Below are 13,197 nucleotides of genomic sequence, written 5' to 3'. Positions count from 1 at the left end.
CCCATTAAGACCAGATTCTACAAATGCCTTCTATATCACAAGTAAGACGCACAAACGCGGGAAGCGAACGCAGTGTGTGTGTGTGTGTGTGTGTGTGTGTGTGTGTGTGTTTTTTTTGTGTGTGATACAGCTGCACCCTCTGGTGGCGGGCAGGTGGTGTTACAGCGTGACACACAGACACACAGACAGACAGACATGTTCTGCTAGGTCTCATAGTTAGTGCTCACTGCATTCGCAATGACAGTTTTCTGAACAACCTATGTTTCTATGTCAGTGGTTCTCAAACTAGTTACTGTCAAGGACCCCAAAAAGGATATGTAATATCGGAAAATATGTTGATCCAGGGACACCCTAGAAGCAAAGAGTTGAACAACGTTTGCTGTGAAGGAATATTTATTCAAAGATTTGCACACGTTTTCACGATTAAAAAATAATAATGAAAAATAGCAGTTCTACAAGCACTCAGTGCCGCGCTATGAGCTTGTAGAACTGCTATTTTTCAACCGCTAAAGTTTAAAACGATGATGCGTTCCAGTTCTTAATGGGTTATAGAGCAGCTCTGCTCATTGTCTCTCCATCTCATCTGCAGCAGCAGAGAGAGAAGCCACAGCGAACACAACACCTCAGCCCGGTGGCTGAGCGCTCATTCCTCTGCATTCAGGGTAAATACGCAATTAAAACCCATCTGAATGGTGGGAGGCTGTTCCTTCAGCTACCGGCTAATTAGGCCCTCATAGGAACATGGAGATGACTTTGGCACTCTGTGTGTGTGTGTGTGTGTGTGTGTGTGTGTGTGTGTGTGTGTGTGTGTGCGTGTGCGTGTGCGTGTACGTGTACGTGCGTAACGGCTGAAAGAGCCAAGTCCTCCTGTATGTAATTGCTCCAGCATGGTTTGAATTGGCAGGCGATAGGCCTGTACTTTACCTGAACTGACTACATGTACTTAAGTACACTTTTGATATAGTATTTCTAATGTTCAATACTTTTACTTCTATTCCACTACATATCTGAGGAAAATGTTACTTTTACTACACTACAATTATTTGAAAACTGTAGTTACTACTAGTTACTTTTTAGATTTAGAGCTGTTAGATCTGCTATTTTCAAAATAAATTTTAAAAGGACTTTTACTTACTAACAAAGTATGTCTATATTGCAGTATTGATGCGCTTACATAAGTAAATATTGTGAGTACTTCACCGCCTGAACCAGTCAGCCCTCTCCCCTACTGGGAGTGAAAGCACTGATAGAATTTGGAATCCAGCCTATAAATACTTTATTTCCGCCTGTGCGCCGATGCCAGGACAGAGGGCTTGATGGAAACGGGTAGTTGTTGATGGATATTGGCAAAGCCGCAGAACCCCCCCCGAAAAACAGAACAAAAATAAATAACCCTCTTCGGCCAAAATGCGTTTGATTCTAAGCGCTCAACTGTTCAGTACTTTTGCGTTCACATACATCAATTGAAATTGATTGACTGAATGAGGATGAAGTGAAAAGAAGTTCTGCATCTATATAGAAAGATAGTTGAAAGTCTGTCTGTCTGTCTGTCTGTCTGTCTGTCTGTCTGTCTGTCTGTCTGTCTGTCTGTCTGTCTGCATTGTTCATGCTTTGGCTCAGCATGTGTCTCAGTCTTATGATCATTAAGGGCCTGCGCACTTTCTTCTTGATGTCACAACCCTTCCCTCAAATCGCAACATCTTTATGAAGTCACGACCCTTCCCTCAAGTCAACACACCTTTTCACAGGTCACTTTCTCGAGTCGGAAGCTCAAATAAGAAACTCTTCTCTCAAATCACAAAAATGTAGCATTAGAGCACTATAAAGGTTGGCAACTGCACCCTCACCTCTGTGTTCTTTTAGTTGATATCAACCAGGGTTGAAATTCTACTTTCATAAATGGGTGTTTACGTGATATTACATATTTTAGAGCACTCTCAGGGTTTAAGAACAACCTAGTTGATTGGAATTAGTAGGCCTACAGACTCCGATGAATACAGGCCCCTGGGAGACCCTATTCAAAACCTATTCATGGCAGCATCCGGATTTTCCTTGTAGTGTGGCTTGCCATTGTATTGGGATTTAAGCGGCTTAGTTCACAACGGCACACATAGTAAGTCACTGTCACCAGCTAAAGATTAGATGGGGATTCCACACCACTATTAGATTAGGGGTGGTAATCTGATGATTACGACTTCAACACAATCAATTACAAGTCATGCATTTAGCAGCCGATCTCATCCAGAGCGAGTTACAACTACAAAATACAAGTAAACAGAATAGGCATGAAACCCTAGTCAACACAATGGGTAAATAAGGGGTAACTATTCACACAATTAGAGTGCAGAGAGAAACAGTGTAGGGCGTCGAAGAAACTGCAGGGTACCAGGAAAACATGAAGCGTAGCATGTCTAAACAACATACTACATATACCGATATACAGTACCATATTATATTCTTAACATTTGTGGTCAGGAGAATCAAATCCACATGACAAAAAAAGGATAATATTCTGCATAGTGCACCCAGTGCAGTGACTTCAACAAAGCCACTAATGACCCATCAGTGCCAAGATTTTCATGAAACTCGGAGGGAATGGTCAACAAACTTTTCCCGGAGGGACGGTCACATTGTACGTTGGAAAGGGCACACACTGACAGAGGCACACATCTTCCAAATGGGCTCCAATCTGTACCCTCTGTGCCCACTGCGCCCCTGTGTCCCCCAGACGCCGGACAAAGGTCACCATCAAGTTTGTGGTTAAAGTACAACTTCTTCGCCCATTTTCAATCTATCTTCAAAATAATATTGGTCCTCACTGATGCTCACGATAAAATGGGCTGATATCATAGTTATAGGCAGGATATCTTAGCAATTATCACAGCATTTTACGAAAATTCACGATTTTGATCTCATCGTTAAGGTCTTTTGTGTACACTGAGCGAGTTATATTTGTAATGGATTATCCTGCAAGGAGGAGTTGGTTAAAGTGCGACCCGTGGAAATGACCAAAATACATAAAAATTGGCTGACTTCCTGTTTGGTGTAGGTGATGGCGCCAAGAGACTTTTTTTTAAGTCGGGACATGATACAGGTGTGTACCAATTCACATACATGTAGGTGAAACCGTATTGTGGGGCTTCAAGCACCCACTTTTGTATGGGGCGCTATTGAGCCATGCCCTTTTTTGAGACGATTAAAATACGTGATTTTTCTGCACGTGATGTGTGTGCAAAGTTTCTGAACTTTTTGAGTACGTTTAGCCTAAAACATACGAATAATTTCGGATAAAAGAATCATTGCGAATTCAATAGGGCTGCGCACTACTGTGCAGTGTGCAGTGCTCGTGCTCTAATGAAATGACAGCCAACTAGTGCCGCACGAGTCTTTTTTGAAATGAGATGTCATACTGTAGGCGTCAATCTAGATCGCAATCTTTTTTCAATTAGTTGTGCAGCACTAATCTGATGGAGGCTGTAAATATGTAGTGATCATCTGCAGCGCCAATATGTCCTACAGTCTATACCGTTGTTAACACTGCTATATCTTATTATCTCTAATAACAAAAACCTGATGAACAAAATGTAATAACAAAAAATCACACTAAAAGGTCCTCCCGGCCGGGCGTCCATTATTTCCAGGATAAAAAGCGACACCTGGGAAAATATATAATCTTACTGTACTTTTCATATATACAGTTTTATATGTACAAGTCTTGATCCTATTATTTTTTGTTTTGTTTTAGTGTGGAAGACAGACCAAAGCTGTCCGAGTACAAAGACAACTCGGGTCCAGTACATTCAGTCTAGAGGGTTTAAGTGATTAACTTGTATGTAAAATGTGTGTCATTGATTGATTTTTACTTTCCAAATAAGGGACATTCCCTTATTTGTTGGCAATGCTAGACAGAGCCTTGTAACTGTGTTTGGGCGGTGTGAGCGGTCCGCCGGTGATGAACATGAGCATAGATTTATGGCATGTCCTCTGCCAGAGTGCGTTAGATAGCCTGATCCAGGGCCAGCGGAGGGCAGAGCGCGCTGCCAACAGGACCTGGGCATTGTCTGAGCTTCATGGTTCTGCCAATAAATGCTGGGGGAAAAGTAACTAAGTACTGTGCTGTACTAATTTTGAGATACATTCACTTTACGTGAGTATTTACATTGTGTGATACTTCTACTCCAACACATTGCAGAGGCCTTTAGTTACCAGTTACTTCGTAGATTTTTACTTACATGAACCACTCAAGCCCTATTTTCTGGCGATCTCACTTGTCAGCTTGTAGATCTGCGACTTAAAAAATACATATTTAGACAAATTTGAGTACTTTTACATCACTTCTGCAATAATAATTGAAGCCAATACTGTTTTTGTTTTAGTTTTTTGTAGATTCTTTACTTTCACTCGAACACAATTTTGAACACGGGCAATTCACTTGTAAACGGAGCACTTTTATATTGGCGTTGGTACTTTTACTCAAGCTAAATGAGTACTTCTTCCAACCAATGCCAATAAAAGTGTCTGTTTTACCATCCATCCCCGCCCAGTCCCGGGCACCGCTTTGTCTGTCTGCCCCCGGAGGATTTAGTGGGGGACTGCGCCCACTGCCACTGCCTCCCCCCCCCCACACCCCACCAGCGGTGTTGTAACCGATGTCTGCCGAAAAGGTTTATGGCTCCGTTAGTTCATTTGGCCAAAGACTTGTTTCTGTAGCTGACCATAAACGCAGCGGTCTCTAAAGGGGAGAGCAGCGCTGAGGAGAGTCCATAAAAGAGCCCTCCTCCTCCGCCTGTCAGATCCGTGGCTCCGATAATGTCACTGATATATAAGTGATGCTTAAACAGCTGAATGGGGGGCTATCTGAGAGGTCGGCCGTGTGGTTTCTGTCAAACACTGTACATGACCGTCGGTTATCTTCTTTTATTCTAGCTGTCTGTCTCTTTCTTTCTCTCATACCTCTCTTTTGTCTTTCTTATCCACGTTATGTTTCATCGTTCAAAAGTACAGAGCACCAACGTCTGAAGTAATACGCACATCCTTCCTTATAATTAGGCAATGTCCACACCGTACTGTTCTGTTGGCTTTATTCACTCACAGGGACATACTGTACATAGTCCGTCACGTCGCATCCTCATGCTCATAATTATATGCTATCTGGTTGTCATAGTTACGCATAGAATCACACAGCATAGAATATGTATCACCACATCTCCCCTTTTTAGAGACTTTGACTCATCATACCTTAGGATTATTGAGTGGTGCAACCACTCCCTTACGGAGCTATGTGTGTGGGTGGGTGGCTGGGTGGCTGCATGGCTGGGTGGGTGCGTCGAAAACAGCATGGTTGTTTTTCACCACCTGTGCGCAACCTAACACACACGCACTAGTAACTGTATGTATGGTGATTTTGAGTGTGCCAGTACAGTGACAGTACAGTAGTAGAGGGTACAGTAGAGGGACCCCCACACGGTAACTATGTAATTTCTCAACCGTTTCGGACACGGGGCGGCTCACCGGAATCGGGTCGGAACCCTGGGAGGTTTTAAGAGCGTCTGCTAAATGCCTAAATTGTAAATTGTTTAAGGGTACCGTACCAATTGAATAAGCTTAATACTAGCAAGCACTGAACTTTTTTCTTTTATTTTTTATCGGAAGTTGAGCTACAACTTTTGCTTGAATAAGTAGATCTCAGGAGAAATCCAGTACAATGCTCTGTCTGCCATTCGCTATACCAGCCAGGGCTGCCTTTTCATCTGCTTGCTTTGAAATGGAAAAGCATGCGCTCACTGCAGTGTGCATGCGAGCTCTGCTGTCTGTGTGTGCCAGAGAACTCCAAACAAACGTCAGCACGCCTTATATAGTTTCATTCTAGAACAAGCTGTTCCGCAGCGCCAGAAAAGTGTCAAGATGAAAGTCGAACAAATACATACGTGTGCAACTTGGCTGCACCCTGCGACGGTCCCGGTGCCGCAGTGGGAACATAGTGGGCTCGGGCAATTAACCGATATTTAGAAACGATATCCCACTTAAAGGACCAACTCACCCACTTTCAACCTATCTTCATATAGTCGGTCCTCACTAAAATACTCCAAAATAAACTGCCTCAGATACAAAGTCCCACTACCAGAATCAGAATAGGGCCGAGCTTACCAGCACTCCACTTGCCTCCACACTTCCACACACTATTCATAACTAGCTCTGCCAAGGTTCCAGGCTTATTATCCCGCCCTTAATGTCTTCACATATTGTACAGTTAATATAAAACGCAATCATTCAATCACATTCCAGCCACCTCTTTTGCCCATTAGGACCACTCTACGTCTTCAAACAGCGGCGTGCACCAGTGATGCAAATAGCCTGCACCCTGCATCCTTAGACTCACTAAATTGAGAAAGGATGCAATCATGTCACCCTCCGGGGTTCCTGGGATGCAGTACTGTACTCTAATTTCGTCATTGAAGTAGGACTCATAAAAAGGTCACTGGGACCCATCTAAAACAGGGGTTACCAGGGGAGATTTTTTCCAGTTACCCCCTCATCCTCGCAACACAGATGAGCATGTTTGCAATATACATTTAGATGCCATTGGAAATATTTGTGTTACAACTTTTCAATCAAAGTCACAACATATTTTCATAACATTTATTTATCTTAGAATAGATGTAGAACTATTTGATGCTATATTTTTTGACTGGTTCCGGCTAGCTACAGTATATAGGACAACCTCACCTGGGAAGGGTTCTCTCTTTCAATAAAAGAGCTACATGGAAGGAGGTAGGAGAGAGAACAGAGGCAGTAAGCACAGGGACAGTGGGGTTAATCTACTTCTCACCGGGTCAGCTCTGTTTCTCGCCTCGTAAACAGAGCTTCTCGGTTGCAACAGCCCCTGAACCCCCCCTCCCAGCTCCCTACACCCAAATGTCATGTTGAAATTGAAATCAGGGGTGTCTAATAGCAGAGATTAGACGGAGCACTCCAAAGCAGCGGGGAGAGGAGGGCGCAGATGTTAAAATGTCACACAATGTCAGACCGCAGAACCTCAACTGTGTGGAAGAAATGGGGGGAGGATGCCATAGTATTATGCTCTGTTCATGCTGGTAGGTACAAAATACAGAATACTGTTGATTTTCAATAGAAGCCAGTGGCATGCAGATGTACCATTAGTTTTCAATAGAAGCCAGCGGCATTGGGATACAAAGATACAGGCTACCGTTCATTTCAGCTGCTATACATAACACAAAGCTATACAAAACCACCAAGTATTGTTCATGTTCAGTCCTTTCTGTTTTCTGTCAGCCTGTTCTATTTTAACCGCAGGCTTTACATCGCCCTTACTATTTTGAGTGGTTTAGTACAAGTACAGTAGAGTTACAGTACAGCACCACTCAGTTCAGATGGGTCTGATTTTTCTCTCTTGCCGGATTCACGTTGGACATCAACAAGCAAGTGGGCTGATCAACACTTCAACAACAACGCAGAGGCCCCCATTTACACTGGCAGCCAAATCTAGCCTGAATCAGATTCCTGCCACATCAAGATTAAAATCGGATTTGTTTTCTGTGCAGACACATACAAGTCACATGGAATCAGATGTTTTTCCAATGTGACCTAAGCCACATTTAGAGGTGGTTTCAAATCTGATTTCAGGCGATCTGTATCAGTCTGAATGCAGTAACCTGATCTAAATCAGATTCCACATGTATGTGACTTGTTTGTGTTTAGACTTATTAAAACAAATCAGGTTCCAATCTGGATGTGGCACAAATCTGATTCATGCAGGATTTGGCTGCCAGCCTGAACACACAGATCTGTGACAGATCCGATCTGGTCTGGTCACTTGCAAATGCAGTGTGACCAGTGTGGTCGGGCCAAAAGATCAAATTTGAGAAATAAATCTGATTTGAGTCAGATTTGACTGGATGTGACTGCAGTCTAAATGGGTCCAGAAAGACACCACTGCGTCACATTGCATCTGCTGTAGCTCTGCCAGTGTGAACAAATGCAGCATTGGAATAGATTAGTTATACCGTAATTAATCCTGAGGCTAGTTGTCAACTTGTCTTAGCAGCACTGCAGTAAAGCTGAGAGTAGAGAACAACTACAGAGAAGCACTAGTAACAAAAATGTACCAAAATAGTATGAAAGGCAGTATGACAGTATCTTAAAGGAGCACTTCACATAATCGTCTCTGTCGGGCAGAAACCTCTCATCTCTATTGGGTTTTTTTCCCGTAAATGTACGGCCTATTTTTTCATACTACATTGTCAGACAAAAGCATCCAAAATAGCAGATGTTCATGGTCGAGACGTGGCCCAAAGCAATACAACACGTTTCAAGCTTGCAGATCTGATAGTAACGGTTTTGGATATAATGTGGTTTCCGTCCGACAGATACAGTTATAAGTTGTCCCTCGCTAATGCTCATTACAAGATTCTCCATCTACTAACTAGGTGTTGTCCAACATTTCTAACATTTTTCCAAGTGGGCCCAGGTAATCCTGAAAAGGTTGAGGAAGCACTGCTGTAGTATTATGGTTTTATTTGTATGTGTTTAATACAAAAGTTTACCTATTTTCTGTTTTGGTGACTTGATCTATAAGTGACTGTCATATACAGCTCCCTCGTCGTGTTAACACTCTAATTCCATAGGCCGCTTCCTCTGCTGCTTGAGACTCTGGCGCTATGCTGTCACCGCGGATCAGCACACCACCTGCTAAATGTCAATGCTGCAAATTAAAAAGGAGATCACGTGAGAGGAGAGGGGTGGAGAGGAGAGGGGAGGAGAGGAGAGGAGAGGAGAGGAGAGGGGAGGAGAGGAGAGGAAAGGAAAGGGGTGGAGAGGAGATGGGTAGATGGGGAGGGGTGGAGAGGAGAGGAGAGGAGAGGAGAGGAGAGGAGAGGAGAGGAGAGGAGAGGAGAGGAAAGGGGTGGAGAGGAGATGGGTAGATGGGGAGGGGTGGAGAGGAGAGGAGAGGAGAGGAGAGGAAAGGGGTGGAGAGGAGATGGGTAGATGGGGAGGGGTGGAGAGGAGAGGAGAGGGGTGGAGAGGAGATGGGTAGCTGGGGAGGGGTGGAGAGGAGAGGAGAGGGGTGGAGAGGAGATGGGTAGGGGAAGTGGTCTGCATTCTTGAGGACCCTTAAATGCGGTTCCTTTTAACGGGTGCGTGTGCATGCATGTGTGTGTGCTTTAAAAAAAATAAGCTTTTAGGAGGGAACATTGTGCAATATAGTTTGTACATTGGTGTTTTGTGCTACGTCTGGAATTCATACCAATAAATGTGTGTTGCGTATGTGTGTATTCACACTTCACACCTGGCAAAGTTGTTATTTTAATTTAGCCTATATGGCCTACGAGTACGACAACATTGCTCGGACGTGTTACTAACCGTGGAAATGAACTCAGTCACTTGTTATCATGCAATATTGTTTGCCATATCATTTTTCATCTATTCTCACACACATATTGACAAGCTGTGCTTTTCATGCTGAAGCACTTCTCTCACAGGAGAGAAGTGCTGTAGTGCAGTATATCTCGTAGCGATCGACTTCCATCTCTCCCCAGGTGAAACCTGACAGACGATAGCATCTATACATATATACGTACATGAGCTAGCAGGGCTTTGGCGCCACATTGAGTCTGATTGTCACTGGACCTGTCTCTCCATACCTGTCTCTCTCTGAACTCGTCTCTCCCTATATGTTGCCTGTCGGTCTGTCTCATCATCCGGTCTCTCGCCTGCACACTAAAACCCTGAGTATCTAACACACCAGGGCTCCTTTTCCACCACGGTTTGAACCAGTTCCGTTATTTTTCCCAGCCTTTTGAACCAGTTCAGAGTGTATTTACAAGAAGTAGAATTGTTATTTTGATCACCACAAAAATACGGCATGTAATTGTGGATCTTATCCAACGACAATAAAATATTAAAAGTTTTAGGACTGAGAGGCTAAATGTCATCAAACGGTGGTCCGTGGCTCAAATGGTCCTTGATATGAAAAGGGTTGAAAACCACTGCTTTAACACATGGCTGGCCAGGCCTGGAATCGAACCTGGTGGCAACTGGGGACTCCTCTACCCTAATTACAATAGGGCTTTATACTGGTGGAAACGTGTATCCACCAAGGATCTAGAACGGAACCCGTTCTAGAACCAAAGTCATTTTGGTGGAAAAGAAGGCAGAGTGAGTATAGACAACAATGGTCCCATTTTATAATGGATTGGAAGTGGTTATACAGTATAGTGATCATTTAATTAAATTTTCCAGGGCTACAAACAGACAACAGTAACACTGAGGATCTTCACTGTGGCTTTCAGTGCAGAGAGAAAAAGCAATATGTTATTTTTATTGTATTTTTTTGGACGGGGGATAATCTCCCCGACTGGGATGGGATTGAAGATAGGGGTGCTGCATATGAGCGGACCTGGGACGTGGCTGGTGGGGGGGTTATCTCTGCTATGTCTCCATATCGTTGCTGTCGGGCAGAAACCTTGGGTCTCCATATTTCAACTTTTATATGTTTTGTTTTGTTTTTTGCACTGTTTTTCTATTATAACAAATCACGCCCAGTAAAGTGAGGGGCACTCTTATCATAGTACATCATCATGACATAAATAAACGTAAAATAGACTATGGAGTGTGTCTTGGGTGTACGGGGTTTGATGAGGTCAGATCAACATACAGTATGTAATGTCAGAACAGGAGATCTAAGGGTGGCAGTGGGGGAAGTGTCTTGAGTGTATAGGGTTTGATGAGGGCAGATAGGGTCAGCTGAACATATGGAATGGATTCTGTATTGGCCATATATGGAGTGTGTGACTCACGACACGTGACAGACGGACGGACTGACATATTTTGCAGGTTTTCATAGTAAACTGCAACATACGGTCATAATGAATGGCCTACTTTTTTTTGTTCATTTTGTAAAAAAAAGTAACTGTTTCGGACATACAAGGATTCGACGATACGCAGTACGCTGCTTTCCCATAGGATATTTTATCTCTGTCCGCCTCGCTTCGCCTGCCCGCCTGCCTACCATCTTCCACGGCGAACATCTCATGACGGCATCACCATCACCTCGCCAAACATTTTGATTGTCAAGAGCTGAACTATTCTGCAACATTTGTTGATGTTGGTTCTGCAAGTAAATGCTGCAGAATTGTGCTCCTCTTGCAATCGCTGCTCCGACGAGAGAGGATGAGAGAAGGAGAGGAGTGACATGCCATCACCACGTCGCTGTTATATCATTATTATATAATATAACATTTTCAGGACATGAAGAAAACCTTACCTTATATATTTTTTAAACAAAACCATACTGCCCCATCAAAGTTGGTATTATTTGTGACTTTATAATTTTGTCAGATATGTGCATGAGAGGGTGAGCGGGGGGGTGGAGTTAGCAGCTTTTGCAGACAGTTTGAGTTGCAGACAGTATTCATTGGTTCAAATTTGTTTTAACCAACACAGACATAATGGTGAGTTTATCCCCCTTTCAGAAGGGGGAGGTCATTATCACTTCTCCATTAGACAGATGACCACTATGTTTGAAAAGCCAACGTGGAAATGGATAAAAGTGCATGGTTAGAAACATTGCAATACTATTTTAACCACATTTGGCTGGGGACCCCTGTAACCCCCCCCACAACAACCCCTGGGGGTCCCCACACCCCAATGTGAGAACCACTGCTGTAGACAACACAGCACACGTGCATTGAGAGCTCGTTAAAGACGGTAGATGAAGACACACTCGCCACAGACTGCTCCTCCTTTCAGTAGACAGGGCTTTTTGTTTGTTTGCTTTGTCAGCTAGACTTTTAAAAAGGCTTCAGTCAGTCTTAATGGCTGTTTGTGCTTACAGAGGACTTATGCATGACACAAAACTATTGATCGGGCTAACCAAGGACATATCAAATCTATTCTGCTCCGCTGTGGAAAAGGCACAAACAAACAAACTATCTGTCAAATATAATATCTTTCAACTGTGCAATAATGGCCCTGTGCACGCTCGCGTGCACACGCACACACACACACACACACACACACACACACACACACACACACACACACACACGTAATTCACCAAATGGTTTGCGTGATCATGTTGGCATACAGCAGCTTATGTGAGTGGGTGTTGCATTATGCATGCATAGTGCATATACGGGCGAATATGCAAATGTATAGCGTACATTTTCAAGTACATAACGTCGATGTGTATTAGTCGGAATAGAGGTGTAAAGATACAGGACTAGCTGTTTTGCAGAGCGTGGGACCTGATGGGCACTGATGGGGCGGGTAGGAAGCGCTCCACTGTGTTCATTTGGACCGCATGCAAGTGGTTATATAACCTCACAAAAACTATGCCTAAACCTAACCTTAACCCTAACCTCACAAAAAACTATGCCTAAACCTAACCTTAACCCTAACCTCACAAAAAACTATGCCTAAACCTAACCTTAAACCTAACCTCACATGCCCCCGAATGGGCCCCGGTTGGGTGCGCAATATTTTGAAATGGAAACGTATTTTCCACATGTACAGTATGGACCACATTTCCATCAAAATGGCCCTGGCCTTGTTAGAGATCATTGACCTTGGACTTCAGAATCTAACTTGAGTCCTCCCCACAGAGCTCTTGGATACCTCCCTGCTGGGTTATTATATCTACATTTCATTCTGTATCTGCATCGATCTCTTTGTCTTTTTCCATCCATAACTTTGCTAATTAACCTTGTCTGTGCATGTGCTCCTGAGGCCAGTTATAGCAACATCTGCTTCTGCTGGAGTTAAGCACATGATGAACATAATTATCATTATCAGATGGATAGAGACTCATAATATAGTTCAGTGATTCCCATACTGTGTTGGGGCACACACAGCTTGCATGCACATCAAAGGCAAGGGGTAGGAATGAAGAATTGGTGAAATAGAGATGCATCACGAGAATGGAAGTGGATGTGCCACTGAGACTGATTGTCTGCACAACATTTGGAAAATGTATTTCCATGTTTGATATCGCTATTACAGTATTCCGGGAAAATATTGCAATATCATTTTTCTATCAATATCCTCCTGGCTCCTACCATTATTATCACAGACTGCCACAGGACTACCTCCCCTCTCTTCAGTCACATTAAAGGGATAGTTCACCCAAATCATTACTTTTTCCATTGATTACTCACGCAGTGGAGACTTGAATTCATG

The 13,197-nt window shown here is 43.4% G+C and overlaps 1 protein-coding gene across 1 annotated transcript in view; it reads left to right on the top strand.

Annotated features, from left to right (window-relative positions):
* Nucleotides 1–13,197, top strand: part of LOC308331145 (ephrin type-A receptor 6-like) — a gene marked incomplete at its 5' end in the record, with an annotated part of 218,039 nt that overhangs the window by 103,239 nt on the left and 101,603 nt on the right. The gene's annotated exons all lie outside the window — the stretch shown is intronic.

Source organism: Protomyctophum bolini (genome assembly GCF_963924005.1).
Source record: "Protomyctophum bolini genome assembly, chromosome: 16".
Taxonomy (NCBI): domain Eukaryota; kingdom Metazoa; phylum Chordata; class Actinopteri; order Myctophiformes; family Myctophidae; genus Protomyctophum; species Protomyctophum bolini.
This window is presented reverse-complemented; position numbering and strand designations above follow the sequence as displayed.